Below are 22,543 nucleotides of genomic sequence, written 5' to 3'. Positions count from 1 at the left end.
CAGCCACAAGCCCAAGGACCAGGGCCGGCAGTAAGGGTTGACACGCACCCACTCCTGTGGGGATGACAGAGAGTTTGTGTCTCTTCCCAGGAGAAAAATAGCAGCGATGACTAACCTCGCTGTGTGGTTTTAAGCTGCTCAAAGCTCCTGTGCCATTTGATCCCCTCCACCTCCTCCCCAAGTATCCAGTAAGATAAAGAACACACATAATTATCATAGCCCTGGTATGGCAGGGAAGCGTGGTATCCAGAAGGTTTAAATACCTTGTTGAGGGGGCTCAGTAGTAAGTGGGGAGCTGGGTCTCAAATCCAGATTTTCTGATTTTTCTTTTTTTTTCAAAACACCTGTGTTCCATCCTCCTCCTGCTGGCTCTTTGCTAGGTCTTAATGATAAACAAATGCAAATGACAGTGTCTGGAGTTTAATGGGTTCGCCATTTCACTATTCATTTGCATGAAGATCTTGTATTAATCCAGGCTAGTAAAAGAGTGCTAAGTCAGGGAGATCAGCTCGGTGCTTTGTGACCACCTAGAGGGGTGGGATAGGGAGGGTGGGAGGGAGATGAAAGAGGGAGGAAATATGGGGATATGCGTATATGTATAGCTGATTCACTTTGTTATACAGCAGAAACTAACACACCATTGTAAAGCAATTATACTCCAATAAGGGTGTTTTAAAAAAAAAAAGAGTGCTAAGTAAGGAGAGCTTTCTGGACCCTCAAATCACAGAATCCTGGTGCTCACCAACGCGTATACACTCATTTCCTTCCTTAGGGGCTCCGTCCCTCTCTCCATGACTCACTGTCCCTCCATCTTCCCTCTCCACAGCTCTGCCCTCTGCTCCCCAAGCAGCCTGATCACAGTAGCCTCGGAGTGCCCAGAGGAAAAGCCATAGCGTCGGGGAGAAACTGAGCCCGATCTCTGGGGGTTAGATGGTCCCAGCGTCTCATCTGGGGGAGGGCCAAGAGACTGAGGCTCTGGAGGGAGAGCAAAGGCAGGCACAGAGGGTCTCAAGAAAATGGTCAAGGCTGGCTCTGACCACAGTCCCCAGGTTGGGTGCAGGAGTGAGGGAGGCCTGGGACGGGTAAAGCAGGGCTTGCTGTGAGGAGGGAGAAGCTGGTATGATGGAGGGGCGGGGCAGGCAGCAGAGGTGGAGTGTGGACCAGGCTGGACCAAAGGGTAGAAACAGGATGGATACAGACCATGGGAAGTTGGGGGAAGGGTGCCTGTGGTCACTGTTGCTGCCTCCCTGCAGAAGCCAGAGGTCAAGTTCAGAGTTGCCGGTCCTAGCAACAGAGCCAACAGGGGCAACCTCAGCAAAAATAAAAGCATTGATGAGAAGGAGGGCTCACAGAATGAAGCAGCAGAAACTAAAGTCAGAAAGGCAGGGCTAAGGGCAGCTGCAGGGGCCAGCTCAGGGAGCCAGAACAGGGTGCCTCTGGCATGGGTCAGCACGAGCCACGTTTCTCCGGTTCTCACGTCATCCCATGCAGGAGTCAAAGTCTAGGAGAGACGGTCTCGTTGGCCCAGATGGAGTCATATGGCCTCACACCTTGGCTAGCGATGATTGCTTTCCTAAAGGCACCTGACCTTGGACATGTATTTCCCCAGAAGGAAATGGGGCTGCTGTATCCAAAATAAAGAGTGAATGCCAAGAGGTCAAGCAACCAAAAGTCTTCATCGCAGTCTGATAGTGGAAGGACAAACCTCTGAATCTGTCCCTAAAATTAAGAATTTGAATTGCTCAATGGCTATCCAAATGTTCAAATGATATTTTGCCAAATTGCCAACAAGTTCCAACCACTTCCTCTAGCCATTTCACTCAGTCTTTTAGCTCAGGGTAATGGCAGCTGGTCACAGTGGAACCAGAAATGTAAAGCACTGTGCATATAGTTACTGTTTGGGTTGTGACATTTCTCACTAGATTTCTTGCCAAGCCTCACTCAGGTTTCTACATCCACCCACAAGGCATATGGAGCCCTGACTGGAAGCAGCCCCTGGGAGGCCCACCCAGCCCACCATAACTTCACACTCTGGGCATGTGAAGGGCTAAAATTCTTCCCCATATGGACTAGGCAATGTCCCTACTTACACAGGGGAGTAATATACAAGCACAAGGACACAGCATTGTTTGAATTTCAAAAGACTGACAACTTAATGCCCATCAGGAGGCAACGTATGAAATTAATCATGGTTCATTCACTATTCGGCCACCAAAAGGCAACAAGCAGTTCTCTATTTGTATTGAAATGGAATGATCTCAAGCTGTGCTATCAGAAGCAAGGTGCCAGATGTACAGAGTACAATACCACTTTTTGTAAAAAATGCACACAACTTTTGTTCCTCTCATATGTGTGTGTAGCAGGAACAAAATTATAAAAGTATAAGCATTTGGAGTTTCCCCGGCACCCCCTAAGGAAGAAGGGAGCCCCACAAAGCAGTAGCAGAGGGATGAGCGAGATGGAGAGTCAAGGAGACAGTCTGGATTACCTGCAATAATGCTGTTCCGCATTTTTAAGGAGTTTTGCAGGGTGGTACTATAGAAGGCAATTTCCATTTCTTTGGGCCATTCAGCATCTGAACTTCTGTCTATGATAAGAAAACCTCCTCTTTAGAAGGCAGAATCCCGGGAATCCCTTGGCGGTCCAGTGGTTAGGACTCTGTGCTCCCACTGCCAAGGATACAGGTTCAATCCCTGGTCGGGGAACTAAGATCCTACAAGATGCACAGCACAACCAAATAAATAAATAAATAAATATTTAAGAAATAGAAGGCACAGTATCCCCTTCACAATAGAAGCAGAAGATGCCAGAAGCTCACTTTCCCAATTCACCTTGCAGGTAGGGTGTGGACCCATGCATGGCTCCACCAATCAGACAGACTCACCCAGTGTTCGAATCAGAAATTAGGAACATGAAGCAGCCGTGACGGCAGGACATTCACTCTCCAGGGTGGCAGTTGCAACCAGGGTCCAGAGTGGGCATTGGTGGTGTTGCCAGCTGTAGTCACCAGCACCGTTGTCGGTGGTCATTGTACTTTAACCACACCAACTCTGGGACATGATTTGGGGGTGGTCTCATCTGCAGAGCCTCCCAGCTATGAGATATCCAGAGATTACATAAGCACCCAATACTGTCTAATAGAAAACAGTGATTTCTTTTTTTTTTCTTGGCTGCATTGGGTCTTCATTGCTGCACACGGGCTTTCTCTAGTTGCAGCCAGTGGGGGCTACTTTTTGTTACGGTGCACGGGCTTCTCATTGAGGTGGCTTCTCATTGTGGTGGCTTCTCTTGTTTCAGAGCTTGGGCTCTAGGCGCATGGGCTTCAGTAGTTGTGGCGTGCTGGCTCAGTAGTTGTGGCTCACGGGCTTAGTTGCTCCACACCATGTGGGATCTTCCTGGACCAGGGCTTGAACCTGTGTCCCCTCCATTGGCGGGATGGATTCTTAACCACTGCGCCAACAGGGATACCCGAAAACAGTGATTTCTGTTGCTTCCAATCAAGAATCCTGACTGAGGTGGAACAAAAACCACATTCACAGAAAGATAGACAAGATGAAAAGGCAGAGGGCTATGTACCAGATGAAGAAACCACATAAAACCCCAGAAAAACAAATAAATGAAGTGGAGATAGGAAACCTTCCAGAAAAAGGATTCAGAATAATGATAGTGAAGATGATCCAGGACCTCGGAAAAAGGATGGAGGCAAAGATCAAGAAGATGCAAGAAATGTTTAACAAAGATCTAGAAGAATTAAAGAACAAACAAACAGAGATGAACAACACAATAACTGAAATGAAAAATACACTAGAAGGAATCAATAGCAGAATAACTGAGGCAGAAGAACGGATAAGTGACCTGGAAGAAAGAATGGTGGAATTCAGTGCTGAAGAACAGAATAAAGAAAAAAGCATGATGAGAAATGAAGACAGCCTAAGAGACCTCTGGGACAACATTAAACACAACAACGTTTGCATTATAGGGGTCCCAGAAGGAGAAGAGAGAGAGAAAGGACCCAAGAAAATATTTGAAGAGATTATAGTCGAAAACTTCCCTAACATGGGAAAGGAAATAGCCACCCAACTACAGGAAGTGAAGAGAGTCCCATACAGGATAAACCCAGGGAGAAACACGCTGAGACACATAGTAATCAAATTGGCAAAAATTAAAGATAAAGAGAAATTATTGAAAGCAACAAGGGAAAAATGACAAATAACATACAAGGGAACTCCCATAAGGTTAACAGCTGATTTCTCAGCAGAAACTCTACAAGCCAGAAGAGAGTGTCATGATATACTTAAAGTGATGAAAGGGAAGAACCTACAACCAAGATTACTCTACCCAGCAAGGATCTCATTCAGATTTGATGGAGAAATCAAAAGCTTTACAGACAAGCAAAAGCTAAGAGAATTCAGCACCACCAAACCAGCTCTACAACAAATGCTAAAGTAAATTCACTAAGTGGGAAACATAAGAGAAGAAAAAGACTTACAAAAACAAACACAAAACAATTAAGAAAATGGTAATAGGAACATACATATCGATAATTACCTTAAAGGTGAATGGATTAAATGCTGCAACCAAAAGATGCAGGCTCGCTGAATGGATACAAAAACAAGACTCATATATATGCTGTCTACAAGAGACCCACTTCAGACCTAGGGACACATTCAGACTGAAAGTGAGGGGACGGAAAAAGATATTCCATGCAAATGGAAATCAAAAGAAAGCTGGAGTACCAATACTCGTATCAGATAAAATAGACTTGAAAATAAAGAATGTTACAAGAGACAAGGAAGAACACTACATAATGATCAAGGGATCAATCCAAGAAGAAGATATAACAATTATGAATATATATGCACCCAACATAGGAGCACCTCAATACATAAGGCAACTGCTAACAGCTATAAAAGAAGAAATCGACAGTAACACAATAATAGTGGGGGACTTTAACACCTCACTTACACCAATGGACAGATCATTCAAGCTGAAAATTAATAAGGAAACACAAGCTTTAAATGACACAATAGACCAGAGAGATTTAACTGATATTCATAGGATATGCCATCCAAAAACAGCAGATTACACTCTCTTCTCAAGTGCCCACGGAACATTCTCCAGGATAGATCACATCTTGGGTCACAAATCAAGCCTCAGTAAATTTAAGAAAATTGAAATCATATCAAGCATCTTTTCTGACCACAACACTATGAGATTAGAAATGAATTACAGGGGGAAAAAAACGTAAAAAACACAAACACATGGAGGCTAAAAAATACATTACTAAATAACCAAGAGATCACTGAAGAAATCAAAGAGGAAATCAAAAAATACCTAGAGACAAATGGTAATGAAAACACAACAATCCAAAACCTATGGGATGCAGCAAAAGCAGTTCTAAGAGGGAAGTTTATAACTATACAAGTCTACCTCAAGAAACAAGAAAAATCTCAAATAAACAATCTAACTTTACACCTAAAGGAACTAGAGAAAGAAGAACAAACAAAACCCAAAGTTAGCAGAAGGAAAGAAATCATAAAGATCAGAGCAGAAAAAAATGAAATAGAAACAAAGAAAACAATAGCAAAGATCAATAAAACTAAAAGCTGGTTCTTTGAGAAGATAAACAAAATTGATAAACCTTTATCCAGACTCATCAAGAAAAAGAGGGAGAGGACTCAAATCAATAAAATTAGAAATGAAAAAAGAGAAGTTACAACAGACACCACAGAAATACAAATAATCCTAAGAGACTACTACAAGCAACTCTATGCCAATAAAATGGACAATCTGGAAGAAATGGACAAATTCTTAGAAAAGTATAACCTTCCAAGACTGAACCAGGAAGAAATAGAAAATATGAACAGACCAATCACAAGTAATGAAATTGAAACTGTGATTTAAAATCTTCCAACAAACAAAAGTCCAGGACCAGATGGCTTCACAGATGAATTCTATCAAACATTTAGAGAAGAGCTAACAGCCATCCTTCTCAAACTCTTCCAAAAAATTGCGGAGGAAGGAACACTCCCAAACTCATTCTATGAGGCGAGCATCACCCTGATACCAAAACCAGATAAAGATATCACAAAAAAAGAAAATTACAGACCAATATCACTGATGAATATAGATGTGAAAATCCTCAACAAAATACTAGCAAACAGAATCCAACACACATTAAAAGGATCATACACCATGATCAAGTGGGATTTATCCCAGGGATGCAAGGATTCTTCAATATAAGCAAATCAATCAACGTGATACACCCTATTAACAAATTGAAGAATAAAAACCATATGATCATCTCAATAGATGCAGAAAAAGCTTTTGACAAAATTCAACAACCATTTATGATAAAAAAACTCCAGAAAGTGGGCATACAGGGAACCTATCTCAACATATAAAGGCCATATACGACAAACCCACAGCTAACATCATTCTCAATGGTGAAAAACTGAAAGCAATTACTCTAAGATCAAGAACAAGACAAGGGTGTCCACTCTTGTCACTATTATTCAACATAGTTTTGGAAGTCCTAGCCACAGCAATCAGAGAAGAAAAAGAAATAAAAGGAATACAAATTGGAAAAGAAGAAGTAAAAGTGTCACTGTTTGCAGATGACATGATACTATACATAGAGAATCCTAAAGATGCCACCAGAACACTACTAGAGCTAATCAATGAATTTGGTAAAGTTGCAGGATACAAAATTAATGTATAGAAATCTCTTGCATTCCTATACACTAATGATGAAAAATCTGAAAGAGAAATTAAGGAAACACTCCCATTTACCACTGCAACAAAAAGAATAAAATACCTAGGAATAAACCTACCTAGGGAGACAAAAGACCTGTATGCAGAAAACTATAAGACACTGATGAAAGAAATTAAAGATGATACCAACACATGGAGAGATATACCATGTTCTTGGATTGGAAGAATCAATATTGTGAAAATAACTATACTACCCAAAGCAATCTACAGATTCAATGCAATCCCTATCAAATTACCAATGGCATGTTTTACAGAACTAGAACAAAAAATCTTAAAATTTGTATGGAGACACAAAAGACCCCAAATAGCCAAAGCAGTCTTGAGGGAAAAAAACGGAGCTGGAGGAATCAGACTCCCTGACTTCAGACTATACTACAAAGCTACAGTAATCAAGACAATATGGTACTGGCACAAAAACAGAAATATAGATCAATGGAACAGGATAGAAAGCCCAGAGATAAACCCACGCACCTATGGTCAACTAATCTATGACAAAGGAGGCAAGGAGATTAAATGGAGAAAAGACAGTCTCTTCAATAAGTGGTGCTGGGGAAACTGGACAGCTGCATGTAAAAGAATGAAATTAGAACACTCCCTAACACCATACACAAAAATAAACTCAAAATGGATTAGAGGCCTAAATGTAAGACTGGACACTATAAAACTCTTAGAGGAAAACATAGGAAGAACACTCTTTGACATAAATCACAGCAAGATCTTTTTTGGCCCAGCTCCTAAAGTAATGGAAATAAAAACAAAAATAAACAAATAGGACCTAATGAAACTTCAAAGCTTTTGCACAGCCAGGGAAACTATAAACAAAGCAAAAAGACAACCCTCAGAATGGGAGAAAATATTTGCAAACAAATCAATGGACAAAGGATTAATCTCCAAAATATATAAACAGCTCATGCAGCTCAATATTAAAAAAACCAAACCACCCAGTCAAAACATGGGCAGAAGACCTAAATAGACATTTCTCCAAAGAGACATAGAAATGGCCAAGAAGCACATGAAAAGCTGCTCAACATCACTAATTATTAGAGAAATGCAAATCCAAACTACAGTGAGGTATCACCTCACACAAGTTAGAATGGGCATCATCAGAAAATCTACAAACAACAAATGCTGGAGAGGGTGTGGAGAAAAGGGAACCCTCTTGCACTGTTGGTGGGAATGTAAATTGATACAGCCACTATGGAGAACAATACGGAGGTTCCTTAAAATACTAAAAATAGAATTATCGTATGATCCAGCAATCCCACTGCTGGGCATATACCCAGAGAGAACCATAATTCAAAAAGACATATGCACACCAATGTTCAATGCAGCACTATTTACAATAGCCAGGTCATGGAAGCAACCTAAATGCCCATCAACAGACGAATGGATAAAGAAGATGTGGTACATATATACAGTGGAGTATTACTCAGCCATAAAAAGGAATGAAATTGGATCATTTGTAGAGATGTGGATGAATCTAGAGACTGTCATACAGAGTGAAGTAAGTCAGAAAGGGAAAAACAAATATTGCATGTTAACACATATATGTGGAACCTAGAAAAATGGTACAGATGAACCGGTTTGCAGGGCAGAAATTGAGACACAAATGTAGAGAACAAACGTATGGACACCAAGGGGGGAAAGCAGTGGGGCGGTGGGGGTGGGGGGGTGATGAACTGGGAGATTGGGATTGACATGTATACACTCATGTATATAAAATTGATGACTAATAAGAACCTGCTGTATAAAAAAATAAATAAAATAAAATAAAATGGAAAGAATCCTGACTGAGGCACATGTGTGTGTACTGTGAACCTCTCTCCATAATGCTCTCAAGAGAGCTTCAGTAAAGACCTAGCAAAGACCTAGACTGTTTTCAAAAGTGAAGCCAGATTTGTGTTTCTTGTGTACATATCACTGTACTAAGGCAAGAACATGGAGGCCTGGTTTTGTTTGGATTACATACAGCATGTGTATCGGACATTGTAAATGTTAGCAGAGATTCTCCCCAACCTGTTCCCAGTGGCTGCCCTAAGAAATGAAAATGATGTGGGGAGGAAGACTTTTTCTTCTCCTTTTACATTCTTCTGTACTGTTTGAATCTTTTTTTAACCATATTCATGTATTATTTTTAAATGTTTTTAACGTTTAAAGTAATTACTTAGGAAAGAAATGTGATACATCTACAGATATTATCAGTGTGTCTACATAAGATAAATGCTAAAGTAATATATGCATTCTGGCAAAAAGCATAGCCTTTTAAAGAACAGGTGGTGAGGGCTTGGTAGTCTGCTAAAGTCGTTGAGAATCTTATTTGGTGGGCTGTCAAAACTGCACACATTTTTTTTAGTTTTTTAATTTGGCATCTCTTGATGTTACTTTATATTACTTGTGCGAGAAATGGTTATTTTTTACACAATCTTGAGCATCAGAATAGCTGCTCCGCTCTGCAGCAGACCTAAGGCAAAGGAGGGGGCAGGGATGGGAAGAAAGGGCTCAGTTTAGCAGAAAGGAGTAGGAGATAAAAATCCAGTATAGGGACTTCCCTAGTGGTCCAGTGGGTAAGACTCCACGCTCCCAATGCAGGGGGCCCAGGTTCGATCCCTGGTCAGGGAACTAGATCCCACATGCATGCCACAACTAAGAGTCCACACACTGCAACTAAAGATCCTGCATGCCGCAACTAAGACCCGGCACAGCCAAAATAAATAAGTAAATATATATATTTTTTTAAATACAGTTTAAAAAAATCCAGTACATGTGTAGAAGTGGCCCAGAGGTTCACCCCCATTAGGAGGGGGCACTGAATAGACCATCTGTTGCAAAGTCAAAAATAAGAGGGAGGGCTTCCCTGGTGGCACAGTGGTTGAGAGTCCGCCTGCCGATGCAGGGGACACGGGTTCGTGCCCCGGTCCGGGAAGATCCCGCATGCCACGGAGTGGCTAGGCCCGTGAGCCATGGCCACTGGGCCTGTGCGTCCGGAGCCTGTGCCCTGCAACGGGAGAGGCCACAACAGTGAGAGGCCTGCGTACCACAAAAAAAATAAGAAGAAGAGGGAGATTAAAAATTGTGGTATACCCATACAATGAAATATTTCTCAGCAACAAAAATGAAAATACTACAGATATCCACAGCAATGTGCAAGAATCTCACAGACATTATTTTAGTGCAAAAGTCAGGCACAAAAGAATACACATTGCTTGATGAAGTTTATCTGAAATTCTAAAAAAGGCAAAACTACAGTGACAGAAAACAGGAGTAGGTGTATACATTTGTCAAAACTCATCCCACTGTCTACTTCAAACGGGTGCATTTTATTGTATGCAAAGTTAGTGTTAGAGTTTGGGTTAGGGTTTGATAAAGTTGATTTTTTAAAAATCGAGGAGGGGGTTTTGAGTGAGAACCTGATATGCTGGGTTACAGTTACTCTGGTGTGTGTGCTTGATGGTATTTATGAATGAATGGGAGGAGTGTGAGCCCGCTGTTGCAGGCCATGACTAGATGGAGGCCAAGTTTTCAAGGGTCAGAGAAGAGCCACTGGGCCTCTAGCCATCCCTCCCCATCCTTGGCCCAGGCACCAAGGGATACCAGGCAAAGATGAGCAGCTGGAGTAACTCTCCTCTCCCTGCCCGCCCCTGCAGGAAAAGAGGGTGAGCCATTCCCTGGATCATCGCTCTGAGCAGGGCCAACTGCCTTTGGCCAACCCCGAGCTCAGGACATCTTCACCAGGAAAGCACCATGTGTGTGAGTTGGCTGCAGCCTCCATGTTATTTTCAAGAATTGGCATGTATCCCTATGGGAAAAGAGATGAGCAACATCATGGGAAAAGCAGATTCAATAAGGTAATGACCATGACGGCCGCAGTCACTTCACGTCCCACCAGTCAACACGAGATCTGGGACCGCCAGCACCACAGCTACCCACTCCAGAACACAGCTCTGCCTGCGAGTGGCCCAGCACTAGCCCCAGTACCCCCTCCCAGGGCCCTGCAGCCAGCAGTCTCATGACCAGGTCCCACCAACCAGTGGCAGGCAGCCTGGGCACAAGGCAGAGACTGGGGCCTGCCACACCTACCAGTCCCCCCCACATAGTCAGCCTGCCACCACAGAAGGACCAACACAGCCTAAATAGGGGGCATCCCTAGAGCACTGGTAAAAGCAAATATACAGTAAAGGTAGTAATCAGCCATATATAAAGCTAGTAGGAAAGTTAAAAGACAAAAGTAGTAAAATCATCTATATCCACAATTAGTGGTTAAGGGATACACAAAACAAAAAGATATCAATTATGATGTCAAAAACAGTAAGTGTAGTGGATAGGAGTAAAAATACAGGGTTGTTAAAATGCATTTGAACTTAAGTGATCAGCAACGTAAAATAATCTCACATATACATATAGATTGCTATGTACAATAAATAGCTGTGTAATATCTTTGTATGGTGACATGACTAGAATTATCCTGGTGATCATTCTGATATGTATAGAAAAATCAAATCACTATGTTGTGTAACAGGAACTAACATAGTGTTATAGGTCAATTATACTTCAAAAACAAAGTCACAGAAAAAGAGATCAGATTTGTTGTTATCAAAGGTTGGGGGTGGGAGGGGGAGGGTATGAAGGTAGTCAAAAGGTACAAACTTCCAAGATAAAGAAGTACTAGGGATGTAATGTACCACAGGATAAATAGAACTAACACTGCTGATTTTATATATGAAAGTTGTTAAGAGAGAAAAACAATTTTTTTCTATTTCTTTAATTTTATATCTATATGAGATGATGGATGTTCACTAAACTTACTGTGATCATCATTTCATGATGTGTGTAAGTCAAATCATTATGCTGTATGCCTTAAACTTATACAGTGCTGTATGTCAATTATATCTCAATGAAACTGGAAGAAAAAAATTCTCATCACAAGTGGAAAAAAATGTAACTGTGAGGTGATGGATGTTAACTAGACTTACTGTGGTGATCCTTTCTCAATACATATATGTATCAAATCATTATGTTATATACTTTTAATACAATGTTATATATCTATAATACCTCAATACAACTGGAAACATTGTTTCAATAAAAATAAAGTAAAAAGAAATGGTTGGAAAAAATGATGAGAAGGTGGGCTCTGGGCTGAGGACCAATTCATATATTTATCCAGGGAATTTAAGGCTGAAAGGGCTTTTTTTTTTTTTTTTTTTTTGCGGTACGCGGGCCTCTCACTGTTGTGGCCTCTCCCGTTGCGGAGCAAAGGCTCCGGACACGCAGGCTCAGCGGCCATGGCTCACGGGGGCCCATCCACTCCGCGGCATGTGGGATCCTCCCGGACCGGGGCACGAACCCGTGTCCCCTGCATCGGCAGGCGGACTCTCAACCACTGCGCCACCAGGGAAGCCCTGAAAGGGCTTTTTGATGAGAAGATTCTCAGAGGCTCCAAAGATTAATATCAGCTGCAGTTAGGTTAAAAGAGAATTAATAGTGATAATTAATCACAAAAACACGCTACATGTATTTGTAGCTGCCTGGCTTACAGAGTGCTTTCATTTAAACTATTACACTTGGTCTTTTTTTTTTGGCCACACAGCGCAGCATGCAGGATCTCCAACCAGGGATGGAACCCGCGCCCCCTGCGTTGGAAGCGCAAAGTCTTAACCACTGGACCTCCAGGGAAGTCCCTGTTACACTTGATCTTCACAGCAGTTTTAAAGACAGGAAATGCATTATTATCCCAGCTCAAGTTCATGCTGTAAAATTTCATATCGATTCAGAAAAGCCCTTTGAAGATTTAATTCATTGACAAATACTGTTTGACGTGGTCAGGTAGAACTATGTTATTAAAATCACCTAAAGCATATTTGGATCTCTGCAATGTGCTTGGGACACCTTTGAAGGGTCATGTGATGAGTAGCAGGGCCAGGCTGAGACGTGATCTGTTCTCAGTCCTGCCCCTCCTGGGCTCAGCTGTACAGTCCCTTCCTGTGTAACCCATGCCCTACTCTGTCCCTTTACACTTTTGTCTGTAAAGCCAGGAGTTCGTGTTTGATGGGTAGTTGCTTTTATTATAATTAAGTCTTCAGTAGAAAAATCACCTAAATTCATGGATCACATGAAGTAGTCTCTTGGTTGGCTACTCAGGGAAAGACAGCCTGAGACCCCAGCAGGACAGCAGGACCCTGGCATGGGGGTGGTCCCCCTGAAGGTCAGCTCTGGGCCTGGGAACCGTGGGGGAAGGCCTCCAGGACGGGGAACCATGTGTATCCAACCTGCCTCCCAGGGATGCTGGGCAAATACCACACTACCAGGAACAGAACCACTTTACCCTGGGTGGATGCACACCGCTATCACTATTAGTATTCATATTACCATTGCTATTTTTATGGATGGCATCTCTTCTTTTTTTTTAATTTATTTATTTATTTACTTATGGCTGCGTTGGGTCTTTGTTGCCGCGCACGGGCTTTCTCTAGTTGCAGCGAGCGGGGGTTACTCTTCCTTGCAGGGCACGGGCTTCTCATCGCGGTGGCTTCTCTTGTTGCGGAGCACGGGCTCTAGGCACACAGGCTTCAGTAGTTGTGGCTCGCGGGCTCTAGAGTGCAGGCTCAGTAGTTGTGGCTCACAGGCTCAGTAGTTGTGGCACACGGGCTTAGTTGCTCTGCGGCATGTGGGATCTTCCCGGACCAGGTCTCAAACCCGTGTCCCCTGCATTGGCAGGTGGATTCTTAACCACTGCACCACCAGGGAAGTCCCATGGATGGCGTCTCCTCTCTCTCCTGGGCATGTTAAGCCTCTCTGGAAGGGCCAAGCCTCACCGAAATACTGTGCACAGATGAAACCACAGGTCATGGAAGACTGGCCCATGGGTCCTCGAGATGGTCTGCAGGAATCTGTTGTCTGGGCAGCTTATCAGGGACACCTACCTGGCCAAGAGCCACAGCCCAGGGTGTCCTGCTGCTGAGAGATAACCTAACCTGTCTCCTCCTCCAGGTCTCACAGCACCCCCTCTCCTGTGAACCTCATTGCACTCTCTGGTGTGTCACTGCACTAGAACTGAATTGGTTCTGTCTCCCCACTTGCCTTTGAGGTCCAGGGAGGCCGGACTGTACCTCGGGCTGTGGAGAAGTGTGGGGTATAAGGGGGGGATCGGCTGAGGGGGAGAGGGAAGGCTTGGGGCCCTGTCTCTGCTCTGCCAGGTGCACTGTAGACCCTCTAAGCCTCTCTTTTCCCATCTGTATAAGGGGAGAAATAAACCCTACCTACCCGGTATGGCTTAAAGCTGCACTGTCCACTATGGTAGCCACTAGCCACGTATGGCTATTGAGAACTTGAAGTGTGGCTAGTCCGAATGGAGATGTGCTCTAAGTGTAAAATACACACCAGATAGCAAAGACTTAGTACCAAAAAATATATATAATATCTCTCAATAATTTTTATAGTCATTACACAATATTTTCGATATATTGGGTTAAATCTATTATTAAAATTAATTTCACCTGTTTCTTTTTACTTTTCAAAATGTGGCTACTAGAAAAATTACAATTACATACAGCCTTGCGTTATGCTTCTGTTGGACAGTGTTAGTTGAGAAAACCAAGAAGACACAGTAGACAGCTATTTGGATGGACAGAGTCATTCCAACTCTCTTTCCTATGTTGCCCTCTTCTCCCTAAACCTCGCAGAATGTGGGTTTGAAAAATCCCCATCAAACATAAAAATCTTGGAATTTTTCAACTGAAAAGTTCAGGGAATCCAAACCTCCCCACCCCACCCAATGTAGATAAAGAAATTGAGACTTGGAGCAAATTATTAGATATGCCCTGATGATGAACCAGGAAGATAATCTTTTCCCCCAGGAGTTTGGGGACTTTTCTGTCCCAGAGGCCACTTTCAAATATCTTTTTAAAATTAGCTTTTACGTTAATAAAACGGCTTTCATTTGTGTCACTCATAGATTCTTTCTCCCTGTCAGTCTCTGCCTGGTGTTCCTCAGCAACCAAATAATAAAGGAGCTCTGGGAACGGAATTGTGGTTGCCAAGGGGGAGAGGAGGTGGGGGAGGGATGGAGTGGGAGTTTGGGGTTAACAGATGCAAACTATTATATAGAGAATGGATACACAACAAGGTCCTACTGTAGAGCACAGGGAACTATATTCAATATCCTGTGATAAACCATAATGAAAAAGAATGTATGTATAACTGAATCACTTTGCTGTACAGCAGAAATTAGCACAACATTATAAATCAACTATGGTTCAATAAAAAAAAGAAAAAAAATGTTAACTTCATTGACAAAATAAATAATTAATTAATTAGTTAGTTAATTAGCTCTGGGTTCCCTGTACATACAAAAGCCCTGGGGTTAACAGAGTCCAGTTCAAATGGCCCTGGACAGGAAAACATCAAACCCACGTGATGTCCTTCTCCCTGGACTTCAGCTTGCTGGGCTCTAAAATGGACCCTGACCCCGCTTTACCTTGTGTTTACCTTGGAGCAAAGGTCCAGTGAGGGATGAGACACACAAGTAAGTCTTTTGTGAGTAAATTATCTGTCAGGAACTTGTGAGTCCCACATGCTAGTAATGGATAAGAATGAGGGAATGTTTTGGCACAAATCCTCACAGGGCTTGTCGGCAGACAGCAGCAGCTGCAAACTATAGACATCTGAGAGTCTAAGCTCTTCCAACCCACATTTAGGAGGTGAGAAGACAGAGGTCACAGAGAAGGAGGGGAAGGGGCTGCCCAAAGACCAGAGGCCAAGTTTGCAGACACCTGGAAGGGCACTCACGCCGTCCCTGGTTAGTGTTCTACAACCACTTGGCTTGGAAGTTTTGAAATAACATTCTTTTCTTACCACAAAGCAGATTCTTTTAGAATTTTTTGAAAATACACAGAAAAAAATCCCATCACCCAGTTCCCACCCACCCCCTGCCCCATCAACCAGAGAAAATCCCATCAACTGTTTAACATCTTTTTTTTTAAATTAGTTTCTGCTTTATAACAAAGTGAATCAGTCATACATAGACATCTGTTCCCACATCCCTTCCCTCATGCATCTCCCTCCCTCCCACCCTCCCCATCCCACCCCTCCAGGCGGTCACAAAGCACCGAGCTGATCTCCCTGTGCTCTGCGGCTGCTTCCCACTATCTATCTACCTTACGTTTGGTAGCGTATATATGTCCATGCCTCTCTTTCGCTTTGTCACAGCTTACCCTTCCCCCTCCCCATAACATCTTTTTAAAATAGTGTTTTTTCTACTCATGTGAACATATATGTACTTTGTCTTTTACAAAAATGTGATACTACTACAACAGTTTGTATTTTTTTCCCTCTGAATAAATAGTAAACATTTTCCAATTGAAATATCTTTTCGCATTATTATTACATTATCATTAATGATGACATGATATTCCATTGAATGAATGTTTAACCGATTCCTGATTATTGGGCATTGAGGTTTTCTCCAGTTTTTCCCAATTATAACAATGCTACGATGAGCATTCTAGAAGAAAATATATGGAATGAGCTCCCTGACATTGGTCTTGGCAATGATTTCTTTGATGACATCAAAAGCACAGGCAATAAAAGCAAAAATAAACAAGAGAGATTATATCAGACAAAAAGCTTCTGCACAGCAAGGAAAAAATTAACAAAATGAAAAGTCAACCTCTAGAATGGGAGAAAATCTTTGCAAAACATATATCAGATTAGGGGTTAATATCCAAAATGTATAAGGAAATTATACAACTCAATTGCAAACAGTAATAGTCCAATTTAAAAACGGGCAAAGGAACTGAAAAGATGGTTCTCTAAAGAAGATATACAAATGGGCAACATGTATATGAAAAGGTGCTCAATAACCCTAATCATCAGGGAAGTGCAAATCAAAACCACAGTGAGATATCATCTCATATCTGTTAGAGTGGCTATTATCAAAAAGACAAGAGATAACAACTGTTGATGAGGTTTTGAAGAAAAGAGAACATTTCTACGCTGTTGGTGGGAATGTAAATTGGTAAAGCCACTATGGAAAACAGTATGAAAGTTCCTCAAAAACTTAAAAATAGAACTACCATATAATCCAATAATCTCACTTCTTAGTATATATCCAGAGGAAATGAAATCAGAATCTTTTTTTTGTTTTGTTTTGTTTTTTTGGCTGCGTTGGGTCTTCGTTGCTGCACATAGGCTTTCTCTAGTTGCGGCGAGCAGGGCTACACTTCGTTGCAGTGCACAGGCTTCTCATGGCAGTGGCTTCTCTCGTTGCAGAGCACAGGATCCGGACGCGCAGGCTCAGCGGCCACGGCTCAAGGGCCCAGCCGCTCTGCGGCATGTGGGATCTTCCCGGACCGGGGCACGAACCTGTGTCCCCTGCCTCGGCAGGCGGACTCTCAACCACTGCGCCACCAGAGAAGCCCTCCCAGTCTCTTTTAATCCTTTACGGAGGATACTTAATCTTATTGATCAGTTGTGGGGGGAAAGGAACAAAAGAGACCCAGACAGAATCTGGGGCATGGGAGGCCCCACCTTCATGTCAAGGAGGCCCACACTGGGTGGAACAGGCACAAGCCTGCCTGAGGCTGATAAGAGAAAAGGCGCCTCATAGGATCTGGAAGCCACATCCCCAGGATCATCTGGTGCGACCCAAAGGGAAGGAGCTACAGAAAATAAAAACAGGAAGAGGAAGCAGTGCTTTGAACTGCTGGTATTACTAAGTGGGTCTGGGGGAAGGAAGCTGGGGAGCAGGATGTTTATTTACACAGTATCTATAGACTTCTGTTGTTCCAGAGGAGCTGAATATAGCCCTATAAGGAATTAGTCTGGGCTTCCCTGGTGGCGCAGTGGTTAAGAATCCACCCGGACATGGGTTCGAACCCTGGTCCGGGAAGATCCCACATGCCGTGGAGCAACTAAGCCCGTGCGCCACAACTACTGAAGCCTGCGCGCCTAGAGCCCGTGCTCCGCAACAAGAGAAGCCACCGCAGTGAGAAGCCCGTGCACCGCAACGAAGAGTAGCCTCGCTCACCGCAACTAGAGAAAGCCCGTGTGCAGAAACGAAGACCCAATGCAGCCAAAAATAAATAAATTAATTAATTTTTTTAAAAAAAAGGAATTAGTCCTTCAAGCCCAGTAGATGGATCATAGTCACATAGACGCTGGTAATCTCCCTCAGGATCAGGACCTTGGATCCCCCTCCCCTCTGGGAAGGAGGGCCCACCTCTGCCAGGACAACTGTTGGGATAAATAGGGCAGCGCTGCCTCCTCCATGGAGCCCACAACCCAGGGATTCTAGAATTCTGTCCCCATCTGCATCAGAGACAACAGCTCAGATCAAAGACTCTAGTGACAGGCATCCCAAGGGAGCCAGTTAGGATGGCGTCAGTTGCAAGAAACAGGAAACCTGACTCAAACTGGCTTAAGCCATAAAAGAAATTTCTAGGCCCAGGTGACGGAAGTGCACAGGGAGCCTTCCTCCAGTAGCTCAGTGACATTACAAGGACTTACTTCTTTCCTGGGTTCTGCACTGTCTTCCTCTTGTTAGCAGCATCCTTGGGAAAGGCTTGGGACTCCCAGCTGGATGCTGCCCGGTTCCCTTTGCATTTGTGCTGATAATCACACAGCAGAAAACTCTTTGCCCCAGAATTCCCAGCAAAAGTCCTGACGTTCACTTTGATTAGACCATACTTGTTCACACGTCCATCTGGGAGAAGGGTAGAATTGGCTTGTCTTGATCAGCTTAGAGCTGGGACCACTTAAATCCCCACCAGAAATCTGGGTCTGTGGGGGAAAGGGAAGAGGGAAAACGGAATGGATGCTGAGATACCCTGACGTGTCCACTGCACCAGGCTTCCTGAGGAAGCTGGGAGGGAAGCAGCCTGGAGCCTGAAATCTGAAAAGAAATACTTGTATCACTGGAGAAACTTTGCCCCTTACATCTTAGGTAGATTCATAACATCATTTTTCTTTATAACATCTTTATCATTTCTTCCCAGGCTCGGGATTCAAAAACGCTGTCAGCCAGAAATGAAGAAATGAAGACCCAGAAAATGCACGTGACCTAAATCAGGAACGAGACCCCCAATACCAGACAAAGCCAGATTCTCGCTGCCTGATCGGTCCAGCCCCTCCATAAAGGGCATACATAAGCTCTAAGTGACAGGGGCCATGTCACAGTGTTTTGTCTGGAAAACAATTTGCAACTATCATAGCAAAAAGTGCCCTGGTAGGCTTCCCTGGTGGTCCAGTGGTCAAGATTCTGTGCTTCCACTGCAGGGGGCGCAGGTTCGCTCCCTGGTCCGGAAGTTCCGCATGCCCGGCAGCGCAGCCAAAAAAGAAAAGAAGTGCCCTGGTGATGCAGGCTGGTCTGCCATAGCCACTGTCCTTCCTGAGTTGCTCAACTGTTCCTTGATGCCAGGAGGGCTGCTCAGGAGGAAGCAAGAAAGCAACAAGCCCCAGTCTGCTGTTAGCCCAGCGACTCTGGGAAAGCAGTGCCCAGAATAGCCCCTCTATCTTCTCAAAACATGTTTCTCATCAGCTGGTTCCAGCAGTTTTGCGTCATCAAGTAGATCCGTTGCTCCTACCCACAAACTCTGCTCTGTTTAACAGAAACTCCTGCAAGATGGCAGTGGGTGGGGAGGTGGGGGGCAAATCAAAGCTTAGCCTGTTTTGGCAACATGATGCCTCAAGGCTCCTCCTGCGGTCAGGGTCAACCATGCTGCCACAGACCATGGGGTTGCACTGGGAAGGCCAGAATTGCATGCCAGGCATTCAGAAAATGGCAGCATTGTCAATATCCTTATAGTTATGCCTGCAAATCAAACTATGCTTAGTCCAACACTGCTCCTTTATTCCTTGATAGAGGCGCTCTTCCCAAGAGTATAAGACCCCAGCCATAAAACCCCAGAAACGGGTAACAGAGGCATCTCTACTGTGTACAAAGCTGACCATAACCTCCCTGTTCTTTATTTTCCTTCTTCAATTGCCAGTTATCTTGATTGGCTTTGAAGACCCCAAAAGCACAGGTCACAGATTTGATGGTAAGGACTCTTTTCTCCAAGCACATGAGGAAGTCTCAATGGTGTTGTCTCTTGGTATCCAGATCTTCTGCTGGCTGCAGATTTTTCTGAAGGAGCTATTGCCAAAGCACACAGCAAATGTTGTTCCAATGCTCCTTAAAAAATTTTCCCAGCACTCACTTACTTTAAGAGGAGCCGTCCAATTGGCATCCAGCAATCTCATTTATCTCAGATTTAGAAATGCTCCTGCCTTACCTGTTGAATGTTTTCTCTCTGTATGGGCACCAGATAAACTGTCCTCCGTTGCTTTTAACCTTCTCCATTGCAGTAATGACACATTCCCTAGTGTGCTGGCTGTGTGACCTTGGATTATTCCCTAACCTCAAGAATCCCTTGGTCTTCTCATGTGTAAGATATAACTTCCTGATTGAATTATTATGAATATGAAATGAATTAAAGCAAAGTGAGTGCTAAATTAACGTGAACTATGATTAATTTTGCACCAACCTAATTGTTGATTTCCCTTTGACCAAATCCGTCTAAAAATTATGACACAGAAGACCTAAACTGTACTTATTTCATAATTACATACTTAACTAGAAATTAAATATGGAGTTAAAGCAAAGACTAGAACAGAACATGGACAAATGAAAATAGTAGATTGGGAGTCATGGTAGGTGATTTTTTTTTCATTTTTATTGGAGTATAGTTGCTTTACAATGTTGTGTTAGCCTCCACTACACAACAAAATGAATCAGCCATACACATACAGGTATCCCCTCCCTTTTGGACTTCCCTCCCATTTAGGTTACCATTGTGCATTAGCTACAGTTCCCTGGGCTCTACAGTATGTTCCCATCAGTTGTCTATTTTATACATAGTATCAATAATGTATATGTGTCAATCCCAGTCTCCCAATTCCTCCCACCCCACCACTTTCCCCCTTAGTATCCATACATTTGTTCTCTATGTCTGTGTCTCTGTTTCTACTTTGCAGATAAGATCATCTATACCATTTTTCTAGATTCCACATATATGTGTCATTATAAGATATTTGCTTTTCTCTTTCTGACTTACTTCACTCTGTATGACACTCTCTAGTTCAGGTAGGTGATTTTATTTTTTTTTAATTATTTTATTTATTTATTTATTTTTGGCTGCGTTGGGTCTTCGTTGCGCACAGGCTTTCTCTAGTTGCCGCGAGCGGGGGCTACTCTTCATTGCAGTGCACAGGCTTCTTATTGCGGTGGCTTCTCTTGTTGCAGAGCACGGGCTCTAGGCACACGGCATTCAGTAGTTGTGGCACGCAGGCTCAGTAGTTGTGGCTCATGGGCTCTAGAGCGCAGGCTCAGTAGTTGTGGTGCACAGGCTTATTTGCTCCGTGGCATGTGGGATCTTCCCGGACCAGGGCTCAAACCCGTGTCCCCTGCATTGGCAGGCGGATTCTTAACCACTGTGCCACCAGGGAAGCCCCAGGTAGGTGATTTTATAATGTACTGTTTGTATAACATGGGAAAAGTCAACCCAAAATAGTCGTATTGGGTGGATTTAAAATTTTGAAATGCATGTAATACATACATTTTGTGACAGCCATATATATATATATATATATATATATATATATATATATATATATATATCTTCCCTTCAGTTTCTGCCTTCACTATAGCTCTGGTTACCTATTGTCACATAACAAACTATCCCAAAACTTAGTGGCTCAAAAGAAGCATTTTATTTTGCTCATGATTTGGAGGATCAGGAATCTGGGGAGGGCTCCAAACGGAGCTCTTCTCTGCTCCACACGGCAGCAGGTGAGGCTGGAGAATCAACTTCCAACATGGCTCACTCACATGGCTGGCAAGTTGGGACTGGCTGTCGACCGGGAACCTTGGTTCCTCTCCATGAATCTGCCTGGGCTACATCACAACACTGCAGCCAAGCCTCTTCCCCAGACCAAGTGTTCTAAGAGACAGGAAGTGGAAGCTGCCAGCCTCTAAGGGGCCAGGTCTGGAAATTGGCAGTCACTTCTGCCAAAGTCTATGACTCAAAGCAGAGACAGCCCACCCTGAGATTTAAGGAGAGGGGACATAGACTCCACCTCTATGGGGAGAGGGTCAAAGAATTTGTGGCCATTCTTAAACTGCCACAGTTACCCTTTTCTTATGCCAGCTTGCATGCCAAAGCAACAGACAAGGCACTACCGTTTCGTACCTCATACACTTCCTCTCTCACCTCAGCCTCTCTTATTCCTTCCTAAATCCTGGTCCTCTGCCCATCTGTCGTCTCTCACACCTGCTGACGCTCATCTCTAGTTATAGATTCAGAAGCTACACGACATTGCAATGACGTACTGTTCATCAAGAGCTTTGGCATCTGGTAGACCTGGGTTAGAATCAACTCTATCAATGACTTGCTGTGACCCTGAACACATTACTTAATATCTGATACTCAATTTCCTCACCTGAAATAAAAAGCCTACTCATAAGATTGCTGGATTAATAAATAACGTATTTGGCCAAAATTGTAACGTCCGACAATGCCAAGTGTTGACAAAGGCATAGAACTGGAATTTTATACACTGATCGTGAGAGCGTATACTGCTTCAAGTTTTGGAGACCAATTTGGCAATATATGATAAGATTAAAGATGAACATATACTACAATGCAGTGATTCTACACCTAGATTTAGACCCTGAGAAACTCCTGCACAGATGCCCAAGGAAATCCATATAAGAATACTAATGGATGGACTTCCC

Source organism: Mesoplodon densirostris, chromosome 14 (genome assembly GCF_025265405.1).
Source record: "Mesoplodon densirostris isolate mMesDen1 chromosome 14, mMesDen1 primary haplotype, whole genome shotgun sequence".
Classification (NCBI taxonomy): Eukaryota; Metazoa; Chordata; class Mammalia; order Artiodactyla; family Ziphiidae; genus Mesoplodon; species Mesoplodon densirostris.
This window is presented reverse-complemented; position numbering follows the sequence as displayed.